The 18607-nt window shown below is 42.1% G+C and overlaps 1 protein-coding gene across 8 annotated transcripts in view; it reads left to right on the forward strand.

Moving 5' to 3' along the window:
* Positions 1 to 18607, forward strand: part of KIAA1328 (KIAA1328 ortholog) — a 285325-nt gene that overhangs the window by 52317 nt on the left and 214401 nt on the right. The gene's annotated exons all lie outside the window — the stretch shown is intronic.

Genomic DNA, 18607 nt, shown 5'->3' on the forward strand with positions numbered 1-18607 from the left:
ACATCCTCTGGCACAAGCCTATTACACTTCAGAATATTTAGATAATATATTGCTGCTCTGTGTTTCCATAGGAGCAGATTTTGCCATTATCTTGCTTCTGTTGGTACCACCCTACAGTAGATACACATATGGAATACAGGTCATGGTATTACATTTGTGTCATTGTAGTTAAGGGTCATTCATCCTTTCAGTGTTTAAGCTGTGGTTTACAGGGGTGGTTTGGTAGCTCATTGGAGGGAAAATATTTGTTTGGAGCAACCAGGAAAAAGCCATGTTTCATTAGTATTTAATAATATTAAAGGTGCCTTTTAAGTGGTAGCATTGATTTAAAAATCATATCAAAATTTTATCTATGATTCTGTTAACACCTTAAATAGCACTGAATACATTTTTAAAATCCAATTTATTTCTCTCTGTGCTGTGGACTTCGTGTATTTGTCTCAGCTTGCATAGTGAAGTCAGTTTCAGTTACTCTCCTCAGGTTCACTGTGTGGCACACACTGTACAAGAAATGCCTCTTTGGCTAAAAATCAGGAATTTGGTGTGCTGAGATTATTACCATGACTAGCATAAACCAGTAAACCAGCAGTTTTACTGCTACCTTGCCCTAATCTGTCTTTTCAGATGTTTTGTTTTAGCCACCTGAAGTATCTTGTCAAAGGTGAAAATAAATAGCTATATATATCTTACACAAATATGTGTGTACAGTGCCTAATATAGTGAAGCCCTTATTTTATTTTATTAATAATTTTTTAGTAAAGGGGAAACCTTTTTACTGGTAATGCTTTTTTGTATAATGTTTAAATTTAGGCCAGATTTGGGTTGACTGTGTATAATGCCTTTACGTTAGACTCGTAAACATTGAACTGTTAAAAGTTCATCTCCCAAAAAGCCTACAGTCTGAAGGTGAAGATGCAGTAATACAGAACAATATAGAAAGGTCTTTAAATCATAGATGTCTCATGGATCAGATGGGCCTTCGGGAGGTTTTAGGAGCAGAAGATGGAAGGTAGCTGGCAAATACTGGCTCATGTGTTGTCCCTAACTGAAGTAAACTCTTGGGAGGAAGCTCTAAGGAAGAAAATCTCGAAGAGTTCCTTGTGGAGTTCCTTTTGTATTATTCTCTGTTTGTGTGTGTGTGTGGGGGGGTGGTGGTGGTGGTGGTCATATGTGGAATAGCGTGTTGTGGCCCCTGAGGGATGCGGTTGTGGCAACCACTGAGATCTATGTAAGACCTTGTGCTTTTGTGTTGGCTCTAATTTAGAGCCCCTACCCAGGCTGTCTGGAAATACAGCTCAGGTCCAAAGAAGCCATCAGGGCTGCCAGACTCCCTGCTCTAAAGAAAAGATCATTCAGACCCAGGCTGTATGATCTTTCACCTAAGCTGTGCCAGAACGGACAGGGAATGGGGCATGGCCTGACTTGCTTGTTTTTCCCTGTGACGGCCCTCTTTCTTTGGCAGGAGTCAATGGAGAAAAAACCTTGATGATGCCACTCCCCGGCCTTAAATAGTTTTTGCATATGGCTGGAATCCTTTGTCTCCCAGTGTGATTCCCACCCATAGTTAGTGGAAAAATACTAGTATTATCATGGAGTCCAGTACCAGGTGACTTGATCACATGTCCCTCTAGCGATAACTCAGAGGCTGTTTGTAGCATACCCAGGAAGACATCCCAATGGGAGATGATTAGCATCTTCAAAGACCTATTGTTTTTCCTAATAGCCCTTCCCAACAGGCCATCCAGGCTGATTGCATTCTGTCTAGTGGATGTTCCCCAGGTGTAAACACATTTATAATAGATGCATAGACAATATTCCTAACTTCAGATATAGAAATGATACATGCATACAAATAGGATAATCATATTCAGTAAATCAGAACCTTTCCAATGATATCTCACATGACCCATCTTGTGTGAAATGCATCTTAGTTATGCCATAATCATATCATAACTGTATCTCCATGAAGAATATGGGGCATGGTGTCAGACTCCCCACTTCCTCCATCCTCCACACCCCTTGTTCATGTAAGGTCTAGTGCTGTGAAGAGTGCCACAGGCAATGCATGCAGAAAATGCCTACCATTCCTGCAATCCAGATCGGTTCTGATGGAGTCTGACGACCCTGATCCATATAAATTAATAGGACAACACAAGTAGTCCTGGCTAGAAAATCATTCACTTACGAAATTCGGAGATCAATGTGTGTTATGTTCAGTGACTGGGTTCAGCAAGCTGCTTCGTTATTCTGCTATCCTTGCCTTCTGTTCCTCATCTATCTTCTTACTGCTGCTTGCTAATTCACAATAGTTCAGTAGTATTGAATTTGGCACAAGAATGGGGAAACTTTGCCTTCTTTGAGTAGTGTCTCTTTGGGTGTTCTACTTCCAGTGTGCATAAGCCTCTAGAGCCCTTGATCAGAGATTTTTCCATTAGCAGTGTCCATTCAGCCTGCACAGGCACCCTGTGGCTTGTTGTGCTGAACACTGAGGCTATGTAGGGATGTGCAAGCGAACAGCCCTCAGTTTCCTTCTCAACTGCCTCAACCTGAGAAGGAGCCTTGGCACGTCCTCCTGGAGTGTTGTTTGTTTAGATTAGTTGAGCGGTTCTCAAACTTAATTGCACCGCAACCCCCTTCTGACAAGAAAAATTACTACGTGACCCCAGTGCCCTGTGTTACTCAGAATAGTTAGTATTTTAAATAAAAAATGCATTACAAAGCCATATCCATGAAAAGTAGCCACTATTTTAATTCACAATACAATCACAAGACAATCTTTATATCCAGTAGTAAAAAATAAAATAAATATGCACCTAATGGGAGAGGTGAGTTTGCATTGATAAACACAAATCCTTGAAGTGGGGCTCATTGTGGCTGAGGTAAAGACGGAGGTCATCTTCAACAATGAGACGGGTCCTGTATTTGTTTTTCAATAAAGTCAGTGCTGAAAAGCAGGCTTCACGCAGGAAGGTGGATGAAAATGGCATGAGGGCTTTCAAAGCTGCAGATGACAGCTCTGGATATTCTTCCCACACAGAAATCCAGATAGCAAGAGGTGGTTCAGAATATCTCAGCATCAACGTCCCATCACAGGAACGGTCCATTAATGTTTCTTTCAGTGTAAATGACAAAACAGCACTTGCAGCCGCTTCTGCATTAAAGAAAAGGAGTACTTGTGGCACCTTAGAGACTAACCAATTTATTTGAGCATGAGCTTTCGTGAGCTACAGCTCACGAAAGCTCATGCTCAAATAAATTGGTTAGTCTCTAAGGTGCCACAAGTACTCCTTTTCTTTTTGCGAATACAGACTAACACGGCTGTTACTCTGAAACCTGTCATTCTGCATTAAAGGGATTTCTAATCTCTGCCTGTTTTCCAATTCTTTTCAGGGAAGTACTCCTGAAGCTGAACTTTAAGGCTTTTCAGGTGGCTGATGGTAATGGATTGCAGGTCATGTTTTGGCAAGGCATTTTCATCCAAAAAGTCATCCAGTAAACAAAACGCTTCAAAACTGCCACTGTCCACATGAGCATACCACAAGGAAAGTTTCTTGATCCAACTTCCGATTTTCTCAGTGAGAGAAAAGACAGAAGCATCTTGTACTTGAAGTGAGGTATTCAACATATTTAGACGTTCAAAAATTTCTGCCAGGTAAGCTAGCAAAGCAAGCCACTTGATATCTGCAAACTTTTCATCCAGCGGGGAATTTTTGTCTGAAAGAAAAATTCTCTCTTCCTCTCAGAGCTCAAACTGATGATTGAGATGAGAACCTTTCCCCAAGAGAGCCACTGAACTTCTGTATGGTAAAGTAACTGACAGTGCTCAGCTCCCATCTCATTACACAAAACTCCAAACTTACACTTGTTGTGCTACTCTTGATGAAGTTGGCTATGTGAACAGCTTCACTGAGCACTTGTTTTAGAACGGGTGGCATTGTTTTGCAACGAGGGCTTGCCTGCGTATGATGAGGTGAGTCCAAACTGCTTGCGGTGCAACAGCCTGCACTCGGTTGACCAGCCCGCTGTTTCTTCCAGTCATTGCACGAGTACCGTCACTGCAGATTCCACAGTGCTGTCATTCCAAGTCAGAATCAGAGACAAAAGCATTCAAAGTACCAAGAGCTGTTCCCTTGTAGCATGCTGTGGTAATGACCCGCAGAACAGAAATTTCTCTTGGAGTGTGTTGTCATTCTCAAACGTTACGTATGTCAGCATCTGAGCAGCACTTGACACATCCGTTGTTTCGTCCAGTTGAATGGAAAAAAAGGGACTTTGCCAAAATCAAGCTATCGCTTGTTCAGTCCCGTCATTTGCCATACTGTGAATGCGCCAGGCAAGAGTATTATTAGAGATGGGAATTGAATCAATTTGAGTTGCTGCACCTTGTCCCATCATAATCAAAAATACTTTCTTGGTACATAGTAGAAAAAAGTTTCTCTAAGTGTGTGGTATCCCAGTTTTAGCTCTCCAGCATGGCACCACAAAAGATGCCCCAAAAGCTCTCTCATTTGCTTTGGCTGCCGTTCTCAATACTATTTTCTGGCCATTTAGCTCGCCCAGCTTTCGCTGAAAAAAATCAAGTGGTTTTGTTTGAAGAGAACTGTGCCATGCGTGTCTGCATGTGCCACAACATTTTAGATGTTTTTTAGCTCTCCTTTGTCAGAACTTCGCCACACACGGCAAACTGTGGCTGTGGATCCTCCTGAAAACCCGTCCATGGAAATCCATATTCCAAATATTTTGGATCGTATTTGCCGTTTCTTGGCTTTTTACTGCTGTTTGGATCCTCATCTGCCCTTTTGCTGCAAGTGGCAATCGACTTCTCTTCAGTACTCCCCTTTCCTTCACTTTTCTTCAGAAAACAGTCCATTGTAAAAATTACTTCTGCAGCAACTTTTCACAACAGTTTCAACACAACTTGTGCAGAGTGGGCTGCCAACTAAATACAGGTGCCTGAGTACATGAAGTACCTCAGGAGGTGAAAAACAGGGCAGTTGCAGGGCTGCAGGCACTGGGGGCAGCGCCAAACAAATCTGCTTGGGCTTGAAGTCCTGCCCAGGGCGGGCCTTAGGCACAAGCTTCAGCCCCTAGTCCTCTGCAGAGCTGTCTCTGGAGATTCAGGCTGGCTGGGACTTCAGCCTCCCTTCACCCGTGGACCTCTGGACTGGGGTTTTCTGCCCTGTCGATCCCATCAAAATGCAGTTGTGACCCGCACTTTGAGAACCCCTGTATTAGTTAGGATAGTTAGTTGCTAGTGGTAGCTATAGTTAGTTAGTGAGAGAAAAGTAGTGAGAGGATTGTTTTGCTCCTCTCTCTCCCCAGGGAGACTTATTTTTCCTAGCAGGACATGCCTGGGTCGCCAGGTTTCAAATGCTCTCTCTCCTACTGAGAAGCTATACCTGAGTGCAATGACCACTCTAAATGTGTCCATTGCTTGGGGGAGTCCTAGGGCTACCAGAAATGCAACTTCTGCCAGGCCCTCAAGTCCAAGGCAAGGACGAACTGGGAGATAAACTAAGACTTTTGATGATGGAATGTTCCCTTTGACCAACTTCTGAGTCAGGTCAGGAGACCCCCTCATATATCTGTCTCTGGACAGATCCCAGTGCACCTTTAACTTCAAAGCAGCCTTCTCCTAAAAAGGGAAAGAGTTTTGAGGTTTCAAGGAAGATGTTCAAAAAGAGGAGCATGGAGTCTTATCTTAAGGAGACAGCTCTGGAAAAGCTCAGGTCCTCTGAGATCTACAATTTCCGAAGCCTCGACCTCTTGACTCGGTACTGTTGAGACAAAGGATTCTTACTCTGGTACCAGTGAGGCTGGAAAGTTCTAGAGCTCAGAGGACAGAGACGGCTCTGACAGAGCCTCAGTACCCTCTGCCAGGGACAAGGAGGGCAAGCATAAGCACTCCGGACTGGCACAGTGGGGCTTAGCCCTGTTGTCAGTACCTAACCATTTGGCACCCTTAGTATCAAGCAAGCTCAGGTGCCAGACACCTGCGACGCCCACTGTACGCGATACTGTTGGTTTCAGCTACTGCGTCAGTGTGGATCTCCTACTTGGTATCGAAAGATTTCAGATACATGAAGGACCTGTCTGTAACACACAAACCAGGGTTCTCGCTCTTCATGGTACTGAGCATCTCTCAGTACAGAGACCCCAATCTCCAGACCACCGTCTTCCAGTACTGCAGGACTTTCCACCTTTTTCTGCAGGTACTCCTCCACTGGACGACATTGAAGAGAAAGAAAGAGCCTTCCATCACTCCCTCACTTCACTCCATCACTCCCTTCCTGTCCCTCATTAGGGACTGTTCTCATGAGCTTTTATTGAGATGAGAAGTGAATTCTCTCCTATGATTCGGAGCAATGGAGCTGGTCCCTGCTCCTCACAAGGGCCAGAGGGTTTTACTCAAAGTATTTCCTTGTGCCAAAGGAGGACAGAGGGTGGAGGCCAATCTTAGATCTAAGACTTCTAAACAAGTTTGTAGTCTCAAAAGTTCAAGATGGTGACACTGGCAGCTGTAATTTTTTCACTAGAGAAAGGGGATGGGTTTTCATCACCTGACCTATAAGATGTCTATTTCCATATAATGATACACCCATTGTGCAGGAAATAGCTATGGTTCACTATACATCAGGATTATTTTCAATATTGAGTGCTTTCCTTGGCCCCAAAGGTCCTGGCAGTAGTGTCTGTTTAGGATCCTTTCTTGTTGGAGGTAATCTTCCCATCCATCCATGACAGGCTGCTCAAGGCCACTCCTACAAAGCAGTGCTGTCTTCCTGGATTGCCTCAGAACACCCTGTTCTCCAGTCAAAGACACCTTGGACAGACAGTGATGGTTCCTCTACAAGCGTGGAACTCCCTCCACTGGTGGCTAGGAGCAGACTTGCTGTGAGACATTAGACTCCTAGTACAGCCACGTGGCACTTTATCTTTTATCTAAACCTCAGCTGACTCTTTGTTCTGTACATTTAATAGAGGCATAGACTGTATTGCCATAATGTCAGTTTTCCTGTAGTTTTATCATGGCAGTCTGTTGGATGCAGTATATTTTGCTTAAGCAGAAACGATGTATGAGGTGCCCCGCAAAATTCTAAGAAAATTCTGATTATGTGAGAGTAGTCTTCAAAAAAACATGTTTCCTACAATGTTTCTGGATTTCAAACCAAACTCTCTATTGCAGTGAAATAACTGGGTGTACAAAAGGACCTTAATCGAATCATAGTAGAGAGAGTCAATCTTGCTGTAAGGGCAGGATGTAGTACTTAGCTGATATTTATCTTGTACTATACTAGATCTTAAATGAAAGACACAATTTTTAATAGTTCCTGCCTTGTATTGTATTCAGTTTTGACTTTCATCATTTGATGAGACTGGAATAAAAGACCACTTCAGATTGTTTTTTTGTTTATGTCCCTCTATTGTCAGAACAGCCAGAGAAAATAAAAGGAATGGCACACAGTCCTTCCTGATCTCCTTCCGTCATGCCTATAAACTGCAGCAGTTATTAGGAAAACAGAGATGTAAAAACTGCTGTAGGCCATCTAGTCCTTCCCCAATTCACTCCAGCAACCAGAGGGGTGTACTTTATAGTGCTTTCTGGTCCTTTGCCTACTTTAATTTGAAATGTCTCCAAAGGTTAGACTTCCACCACAGCTTCTTGAAGACTTTGTTGCACTCCTAAGGCCTTGTCTGGACTAGGAATTTGAACTGTTTCTAACTGAGCCAGTTTAAGCACAAATGGTTAAGTGCGTCCATTGCTGATACAAATTCTGAGCACATCGAGGTTTTGCTCTGTTTCCTCACTTGTCGTGGTCTAAAGCGCTGCAGTCGCAATGCCCTCCAGGTTCCTATCCCCTACTTTTTGGCACAACTCCTAGAAACAGCAGATTCTGGGAAATTTCAAAAAAGCTATTGGGAGTAAGCAGTTGGTGCAATTACAGTGGCCTATAGCCTTCATCCACACAGCCATGAACACCATGCAGACTGAAATGTTTGGATGTAAGTAAATATAGTTCAAGCGATACTGGAGCATTTTTGTGTGGACATGTGGCAATTCGCAAATATGCTGGGGTGACAAAATGTTTTTTAGAATGGTAAATTTCTGTAGTGTAGACAGGACCTAATAGATCATCTCATTTTCCCCACGATAACCTGCTTCGCTTTTTTTTTTAATTTCCTCTTTTGATTAAAATCCTGAATGGTGGTGAGACTCCTGTTAAATACTTGTGCACCTCAGTCTGGGAGAAAATGGAAAGTTAGCTTTAAAAATGTGAGTTTAATTTGGTTTGACATGTTAAGGCCCTTATCGTCTCATAACTATATACGAGTATGTAATATGTATGCTGTACATATATTTTACATTACTGAATGCACACAGGTGCACATTAACAAAATATTGATGAGAATACAGTCGGGAAAATACCTGAAAGAAGGAAAAGCAGAAAAGAAACGGGAGACCAACTGACAAACTTGAAATACACAAGTGCTTCCAGCCCATCTCTGTAAGTGTCTAGGATGGTATAAGGGAAACAGACTGCTAGGGACATAGAATGTATTTCCTATTCAAAAAATGCAAGATCTCCATAAAAGTTAAATACCTCTGAGAAAATTGGTTGTTTATAGAAATAAAATGTATGGTTCAACAGGAAGAGGTATTTATGCTTTTAAGGATGAAACTGAAGCCTTTCTTCTTGTGTGTTTGTGTGTGTGTGTGTATATATTATCCCACCCTCAGCTTTATAGTGTTGACTTTGTGTCTGGTACATAAATTCCTCCAGTTTTGATGACTTGAGTTTCTCTACCCATAAAATTCTGCTGAGTTTTATTTTGTATCTAAATGCCTAACTAATTATTGAATTTCTTTTGTTTATATGTACATTAGAAATCGTATTACTTAACAATTTACATCAGGGAAAACTAGGGAAATGCATGTCATATTTAAATCAGCATTAAACAAAGCCATGAGTTCTATACTTTTGGGGCGTAGTTTATGCTTGTACAGAAGGGTACCCATTAATTAGGATAGCTTAACATAGATTTACTTGCTGGTAATTTGTTTAAGTGCATAGATTTGAAGAAATTGGTGTCAGTTTTCTAGCCATTGAATGCAACAGTGCAGAAGAGTTAGTGCTGTTTGTCTGTGTTTTGTCAAAGTGTGACTTACCACCTTGTTAAAGTCTTTTCCCTGAATTTTCAGCACACTAACAATTTTACATTAACATACTTACTTTATTTGGAGTAATCCATATGCATAAGCAGTTGTCCTAAATGCATCTTCAGTGATAGTGATAGACTCAGATTCCCAGCCCAGTGCATTTCAGTGTTGTCTGCACGGACAACTATGGTTTCTTCTTCAATAGTGTTACGGGTGTGCTACTTCTGGGTGTATTTGTGAACTCATGATTTGAGATTTTCGTCGACACTGCCGATGGGCCTGCACCCTAGATACCCTCGTTCTTAGTTGCAAGAGTATGGGGAGAGGGGAGATTGCCGAGAGGAGGCGGGGGGAATTGCCACCACTCCATTTTCTTCTCAGCTGTCTGTGGCTTGAGGTGGAGTATTATATCTGCTGTAGCTAGCTACACAGTTTGTTACTTTGGCTCTTATTTTTTCTTCTTCCTTCTATCTTTTATGTTTTTTTTTTCTTTGAGTTTATTTGAGTTTCTGCTATTTAGCACAATTTTGTGCACTGTGGCTGTTTTCACCCTTCCTGTTTTTGTTTTCTCGATTTAGGCTACTGTTCTCTGAGACCTGCAGGGTCTAAGTCACGCCCCCCCACACATCAGATCTGGTTATTCAGGGAGTCCCACTGACTGTCACTGCTGCTGCAGTAAGCAGAGGTCCTGAGGGCCCTTTAGAACTGTCCAGATCCTCAAAAAAAAGAAGAGATCCCATTCTTCACAATGGAATAAGAGAAAGGAAAAGTCACCATCTCAGTCTGTGTCTCAGAAAACCTTGAGTCCTAGCACAGGTACCATTGAGGCTTCCGCCCTCTCTGATAGCGAGACCCTGGCACCAACTAAAAAAGGCTATAAAGCATACTGAGAAGCTGTCCGGTAAGTAACCTAGAGCGACACTGGTGTCGGCACCAGACTTGGTCCTTCAAGGCATGAAGACTCTATAAACCCAAGCTGAAATCATCATTGGTAGTGTCTTCTGTAGCCAGCTGAGAAGGACACACTGATTGCAACTCAATATCATGTCTAGTACCTCCTGATGTATTTACACCTGAGGGTCCCTATCTAGAGTCCCTGGTGCCATCAAGAGTTCTTTTTCACGAGGACCTTCAGATCCTGGAAGAACCTGAGTCACCATTGCTGAGGGGTACCAGGAGGCACTCCCCATGGGTATCAACTTTCCTCCAAGAGTTGACCTACCCTTCATTACTACCACCTACAAGGGCAAGTTGTCCTCCTGTTACTGAGATGGTCACTGGCCCCACATGAACCCTTTAAGGGTACAGAGAGAAGAGAGACTTCCAGTCAGTACTAACATATTCTCCAGTACTGTCTTGCCAGGCAATTGAGTCTTGACTACCAGTACTGCTTGCCCTTCTGGTGGACATGGGGGATGACTCCTCATCTGATTCCTAGGTGTCCATACAAGGCTCCTTTACCTTCCCATTCCATCCTTGCTCCCTTGGGGTGCATCCTGAGGAAGAAACTCCCAGCAGGAGATATGCCCAGGAGCTTTGGCAATGACAACCTTGGGCCCTGCCCCCTTCTGTTATACTCCACCACAGTGGGCTTATTGGAACCTGCAATGTCCCATCTTGTAAAAGGGTACTCCAAGAGCAACTACCACTGTCCTTAGGTCCTGCTCTACAAGAGAAACTTACAGAGGAGCAAGAGCCAGAGGGAAGCAGAAGCACCATCTTCCCCCTGGCCAGATGAGACTCTTATGTCTTCCTCATCTTACACTGACAATCAAGGACTTTCAAATTTGAAAAAAATAGCAGAAACCTTATAAATTCTGTTAGGAGATACAGGAACCCTTACATTCTCTGGGCCTCCTCCATATGTGTACTCAGGGCAAAATTCCTTTGTCCATCAGTGATGCTCTGCTGGCCCAAACCGCAAATTCTATACTGCTTATGGGTAAACGGGCTGACAACAAATACTGTATTCCACTCAAAAGCCTGGAGTATTTTTGTGCTCCCTTCCTACACCCAGCTCCCTGGTTGTCAAGGCCATTAATGAATGGTACGGGCAACGTTGGTCCCATTCACCATCACTTGGCAAGGAGCTGAAGTGGCTGGGCCTTCTGGATTGCAAGAGCTACTCCTCGGCTTCTTTGTAGTTCAGAGTAGCTTATGCCAAAATAAGTTTTTTTTGTTTGTTTTTTTAACAAATTATTTTAAAGTTATCTTTTACTGAACACTTGCCACAAGACTAGAGGAAACAATTTCAAGCCCTCAAAATGGAAGGCCAGACAATTACTAAAAGCATCTCCCCTGGCCTCACTTGATACCTCTGATACAGCTGCATGTTCTATGGCTATGGCATTAGTAATGTGCTGAACTTCTTGGCTGCAGTCTTCCAACCTCCCCTGGCAGCTACAAAACTCTGAGGACCTCCAGTTTTAGGGGCTCAGGTTGTTCAATGTTGCCACGGATGGGTCCCTTCATTCACTTAAAGACTTCTGGTTGACACTATTATCTCTTGGTGTCTATAAACTTGTGGCAAAGAGAAAATATTATATATCACAGATGGCTCAACCATCTTGCCTAGTCCACTACCAGCCCACAAGACTGGCTGAACCCCCCCAGAAGGAAGCCCGGGTTCAGGAAGAAAGGACTATCCTCTACAGTGATTTCCCAGGTAGTAACCTCCTTGAAGCAACCATTTTGACCCATTGGTTGAGTGTCACAAACTGTCTCCTGCTCTGGATCCTATGCTGTACCTATCTGACAGATGGATCCTGGAGATGATTTCTACAGACTATCCCATCCAGTTTGGCTCCTTCCCGCCCCACCTCCTCCTCATTCTTCAGGGACCCTTCTCATGAGGGTCTCTTTAGGTAGGAGGTATGCTCTCTTTTAACACTAGAGTCCCCCAGACTTCAGTGGGAAAGGGTTCTATTCTTGGCACTTCCTAGTCCCCAACAAAAATGGGGGGTGGAGATCAGTTATGGACATCAGTATTTCAAACACCTTTGTCTGCTCTCATTGTTTCAGAATGGTAACCCTAGCAGTGATGATTCCCTCCCTGGATCCAGGAGATTGGTTTGTCTCTCTTGACCTTTGGGACACTTGTGTTCATGTAGACATGCACCCCTACTACAGATGTTTTGTAATTGGCAAGGACCACCACTAGTATTTCATCCTACCTTTCGGCCTCTCTACCCCATCTCCCCCACCCCCCTGAGACTTTACCAAGGTTCTCTTGGCCATCACAGCCAATCTATGTCAGATGGGAATAATTGTATTTCCCTACCTGGATAATAGGCTCCTGAAGGGTCAATCATTTCTTGAGGTGCAGACAGCAGTCAGCAAGGGCCTGTCCTTGTTCTGTTCCCTGGGCCTCCACTTCAGTGCAGAAGTGTACGCTCTTACTCACTCAACAGACAGATTTCATCAGGGCTGCTCTGGATTCCACCATCACCAGAGCATGCTTGTCCATGGACAGGTTTGCCACAACAACCAGCCTCCTTTCAACAACACAACATAGCCTGAAAACCACAGCAAGGGCTTTCCTGCAACTCCTGAGCCATATGGCAGCCTGTACGTTTGTGAAACCCTTAGCATGACTACACTCCCAGTGTCTTCAACTGAGAACTGGCTACATCCCCAACAAGCACAGTTTGCTGATGTGGGTGTCCATTCCTCAGAGGGTCCTCGATTCTTTCAGTTGGTGGAGAGGTTCACAAAAGGTGTGCATGGGAATTCTGTTTTCAGCCTCCTCCCACAAGGATCATCACCACAGATGCCTCCCTGCTAGAGTGGGGCATGCACTGCCAGTACGTCACAGCTCAGGGCAAATGGACCCTGCAAGAAGGGATCATCCATATCAACTTATTGTTTATCCCTGCCAGCACTTCCTACCCCACATTTGGGCCACCCAATCAGAATATTGCTGGACAACAGAGCAGTAATGTGTTATATCAATTGAAAAGGAGGATCAGGATCCCAGTCCTTCACTGAATCCAGAAGACTATGGAACTGTTGCAGTTTACCTCCCAGGACTGCAGAATGCAGTGGCAGACTCCCTCAGCAGGCATTTCTGCCTCCATGATGAGTGGGAGCTCAAGAATTCAGTATTCTGAACGATATGTCTTCCCTGGGGTCGTATGGCAATACATCTTTTTGCAACACCATCTAATGCGAAATGTGATTATTCTGTTTGAGGGGAGGGCATAGCTGCAGCTCGATGGGAGATCCCTTTGTCATTCTATGACTTGGCGTATTGTTATATGCTTATCCCCTATTGCCGTGACGGCTCAAAGTCTTGAACAAGTTGAAACCGAAGAAATTAATAGCCATCCTCATAGCTGAGACAGGTGTGGTTCCCAGAACTGGTTCGCCTTTTTCAGCAACTACCTCTCTGCCGTCCCCTGACAGCAGATCTCCTCACTCAGAAGTTGGGATCCATCACTCACCCCAGCCTCTCAGCATTTTCATCTCAAGGCCTGGCTACTAGATGGCTCTCTGGCATAGAACAAGACTGCTATCCAGAGATACAGTCAGTACTGCTCAATAGTAGGAAACCCACTATGAGGAAATCTTACTTACTGAAGTGGAAACATTTTCAAGTTTGGTGCAGTCACTGACCCATACATCCTTTCCGGTCTCATGTGGCACACATTCTTGATTACCTGCTAAATTTAATAATCACACAATTATTGCTGACTGAAGTAAGGTTCACTTGGCTGCCATCACAGCTTTTCACACCTCTATCCCCCTGTTGAGGGATTTTCAGTCTTTACTTACCCTATCACCTTTTTCGCACTGCACTATGGGACCTCAACTTAGTCCTTAATGCACTGAGGAACCTCCCATTTGAACCCATGGGGAGCTGTTCCTTCCTCCATTTGTTGCTCAAGATCTCATAGCCATCACTTCAACCAGCTAGAAGCCTTCATGGTTGACCCACCATACACCTTGTTGTATAGTGATAAGGTGACACTACATCCTCACCCTCACTTCCTATCTAAAGTTTCTTCAGGAGATTTACTTATTAATATTTTATTCAAAGCATCGCTCTTCAAGAGAAGAAGTGAGCCTATGTACGCTGGATGTAAGAAGAGCTCTCGCCTTGTACCTTGACAGGACTAAGCCCTTTTCAGCTTAATTGCAGAATGGATGAAAGAGCATCATATCTCCATCCAGAGACTGTCCAAATGGGTTTCAGGATGTATCTTAACCTGTTATGAAACCTAGGGTGTTTGTCCCTGGCCCAGGTTGATTGCACATTCCACCAGGGCTCAGTCTACCTTTGTGGCCCTATTGAAAAACATACCTGTCTCAGACAACTGCAGGGCGGCCACGTGGTCTTTGGTGCACACACCACCATGGCACTTTGCTCTTGTGTCTCCTCCGGAGCTGATGCTGCTTTCAGTGATGCTGTTCTATGGTCTATAATGAATCTACCTCCTTGGCACACTCCTCCGTAATTCAGTACTGCTTGGAAATCTCCTGAAGCAGAGCTCCCTTAGGGACACTACTTGAAGAGCAAGGACAGGTTACTTACCTTGTATAGTAACTGGAGTTCAAGATGCTCCCCTATGAGTACTCTACTACCTACCCTCCTTTTCCTCTGCCTCGGAGTCTTCTTGCTGGACTTTGTGGTTAAGAAGGAACTGGACCAGTGAGGGGTCCACTACTCCTGCCCTATTACCATGGCATCAAAGGTCAAGGATATCTAGGACTCCGCTGATGAAAATCTCCGATCAAGTATGCACAGGCATGTGCATATCCTGAAATAGAGACCCCGTAAGAACAAACATCTCAAACTCCAGTTACTGTACAAGATAAGTGACCTCTTCTTCTGAAGCCCTTTGTGTTCTAGTACAGTAAAACATGGGCAGTTAAACTGATGCTTGACTCATGCAGAAATGCTTGTTGACTATTTTCATATTTAAAGAAAAATAATATATTGTGGCAACCATTTAATTGAGTATTATAGATGTTGCAGTTCTTCCCTACAATTTAAATTAACTTGCAGAAGACAGCAGTGGATTTTTCCTTTCCTGGTTTAGAATGGATGAATAAAGGGAGAGATTCAATTGAAATAGTCCTATAGCAGAGCTAATTCAGCTTCATGTGAGACAGGCAAGATCTATAGATCTATCAAACAACTAACCTTGATTTTTCTTAATTACTATAGTACTTTATACTGTTTGAAATTTAATACTATGAAAAACACCCTAATCTACCTACATCTTTAGAGTAATCTGCAATCTGTTGTAAATTTAATCACAAACTTTTGCAGTAACATGACTAATGACAATTCCATGCCATCTGACAGTTGGCTTTTGGTTCAGTGGAGTGCATTTCAATAAAATCTCAATTAACTGAACCCCCATTATTCAAAACAGGGTTTATGTCCAGCACCTGTCTCTATTTAATTGAAGAGGAAAATTCTCTTGATTAACTAAACTTATTTAATATTCCCCATAACATTTGGACAATAGAGAATAGTATTATTTTTAGAAAGTATGAATCAGTTAAACTGCGGGCGTCACTCAGAACAAAACGACGTTGGTCTTACTGGGTGAGTGAATAGAGGAAGCTATGGAGTACAGTAGAACCTCAGAGTTATGAACACCTCAAGAATGGAGGTTGTTGGTAACTCTGAAATGTTCATAAATCTGAACAAAAAATGACATGGTTCTTTCAAAAGTTCTCAACTGAACATTGACTTAATACAGCTTTGAAACTTTACTATGAAGAAAAAAGTTGCTTTTAACCATCTCAATTTAAATGAAACAAGCACAGAAACAGTTTCCTTACCTTGTCAATTTTTTTTAAACTTCCCCTTTATTTTTTTAGTAGTTCACCTTTAACACTGTACTGCATTTGCTTTCTTTTGTCTCTGCTGTTGCCTGATTGCATACTTCCAGTTCCAAATGAGGTGTGTGGTTGACCAGTCAGTTCGTAACTCTGGTGTTCTACTGTAAAATAATTGCAGAAGATACTTTCAAGGTTATCTTAAAGTATCAATGGATTGCTAGAGATTCACAGGAGAAGAAGAAGTTCGACTTGCATACACACATTTCTGATAACTGGTATGCTAGATCAAGAAAAAGGAAAAACTGAGAACAGCAGCTGAATGAAATGAAACTAATACAACAGAGATTGCAATGAATTTGAGTAATGCAGCTAGCACAGTCATGCAACTTTCACTTTTTCTTTTAATTTCTTCAAGGTAGGGAATATGATATGAAAAAGCCTGTTTGTAGATGACCTTATGTTTGCACGTTGCCATTTGTGGCTTCTGCTGGCATTGTCTTTTTATTCTTCATGTTCAAGAAAAGTTTCTATATTTCATCGTCGTTGCTTATTGATTAGTAAGGGCTGTCTGCTGACTAATTCCTGTTCACCACAAGATGTGAGCCTTTATTCTTTGTCTTTAATGCACCCCTTCCTTGCATGGGGCTTCAGTATTTTAGCCAGATGTGGTTTGAGCCACACACTAGCACCAGCTTTGCTGGTTTCAGTGGCTCTGAGATTTTACAAGCTGTTTTTACATGACTGCTGTCAAAATGACTGAAAGATCACAAAACTAGCTGTTCTCATGAAACTTTGGCTGCATCCGAACCAGAACTGAAAAATATCCTTTTGTAGTTTTAGATCCAGCCACAACCAAATTGATAGAGCTGGGTTCAGTTATATAGATTTGAATTTCCCCCCACCTTGCCTTTCCATTCTGAAACTGATTAATGGATTTTAAGACCACTATGATCACTAGTTTAACCTCCTGAAATAACACAGGCCAGAGAATTGAAAGGAATTATGTTCTAGTGTTTTCCCTTAATTAACTTTTTAAGATTTACTTATTTTTATGGAAGGAGCTTTAGTATGGAGCTAAGGACTCCAGACCTTAAACTGGAATCTTAGCATATTACATTAATGAGTAAAAGGTTGGTGAAAGAGACAAGCTTTTGAACTTAACCAGAGCTCTTCCTCAGGTCATGTGTAAACTCTGTGTAGCTCGAAAGCTCATCTTTCACCAATAGAAGTTGGTTCATAAAAATTTTACTTCACTCATCTTGTTTCTCCAATAGAGTGGGATCAACATGCTGCAACATTGCATTCATACATTAATGGTTTTCTTTACCTAAGTAGGCATGAAATTGTGTGCTTGCTTAGCACATGCACAACTGCATGTGCAAATGTCTGGATAGTTGCATCTAGCCATATGTATGCATGCAGTTTGTGTACATAGATTCAGCTGTGAATGTGCAAAGTGGGTGCACATTTGTGCAGTGAGCCATTTCCTGGATAGTGTAAATCATGCTCACAATTAAAATTTTAATTGGTTATATTCTATTTGATTGTCTGGTTAATCCTTTCTGGCAGTACATAGAGTATTTAATGCAAAGTTGCACTGTAAAATATTTATTAAATCAGAGGTTTGCAAGAAAAAAACAAAAGAAAAAATATTAATGTTGCTAAGTGCAATTCAAGAGAAAAAAATCTGTAAAATAACAAAAAAATCCTCCAGATACATGCCACTTCGGACAGACAAAAAACCAAAATAGAAACTAAACAGAAACCTGAAAAATTAAATTCAATGCAAATCAAAATCAAACCCCAGAATACCATAAACTAAGGAAAGTACAAGCTATGTTTACATAAATAATTCCGATATCAACCTTAACTCCTGATTCACATGTGCAGACCACAAAACAGAAAGATTCTCGATGACCATTGTCATCATCAGCCTTCATCAGTCAATCTTAACAACCTTAACTCTGCCATCAGAAATGTACATATAAACTTTAATACCTTACTCATATTCATAGTTATATAATACATTGGATTTTTCATAAAATTGTAAACGAGTCTCCATTTCAAAGGTCGTCTGATAATTCAGCGTTTATCTGAATGTAATCTATAGTATCTCTGATTTCGCTATAGCTGCGATCACTGCATTGCCTAAATGCATCTAAATGGAACTCTGTCCTCATGAGGAAAGTAATTTCATGTTCTCCTAATTAGACAAATATCAGAGTCAAAGATACAGTGTGAATGATGCCGAGTTCAAATATCCCAACAGTTCAATTATCAAAATTTCTAATATTAAAAAGGCATATAAGGACTTGCTCCAAAACACATTAAAATAAAACCACTACTTTAATGGAGGTTTGAATCTCCCCTTAAAATAGTAACATGACTATGGGTGCAGAGCAAAGGTTTTTAGGGTGCTGATCATTGTATTGTTTCTGTTTAATGGTTTCCATGTGTGAATTAGGTGTGAAGGTTGTTGCCCAAACAATCTGTGTAACCTTATCTTGTGATTTCCATAGTTCTTAATTGTTGTGGGATTTTTTTCAACAGATATTTAATTATAATGAATTGCTGTTATTGTTGTTTGCATTGCAGTAGCATCTGGAAGATGCTGTTGTGCTGTGCACAACTTAACTTCCTTTAAAAAATACG

Source organism: Lepidochelys kempii, chromosome 5 (assembly GCF_965140265.1).
Source record: "Lepidochelys kempii isolate rLepKem1 chromosome 5, rLepKem1.hap2, whole genome shotgun sequence".
Lineage (NCBI taxonomy): Eukaryota > Metazoa > Chordata > Testudines > Cheloniidae > Lepidochelys > Lepidochelys kempii.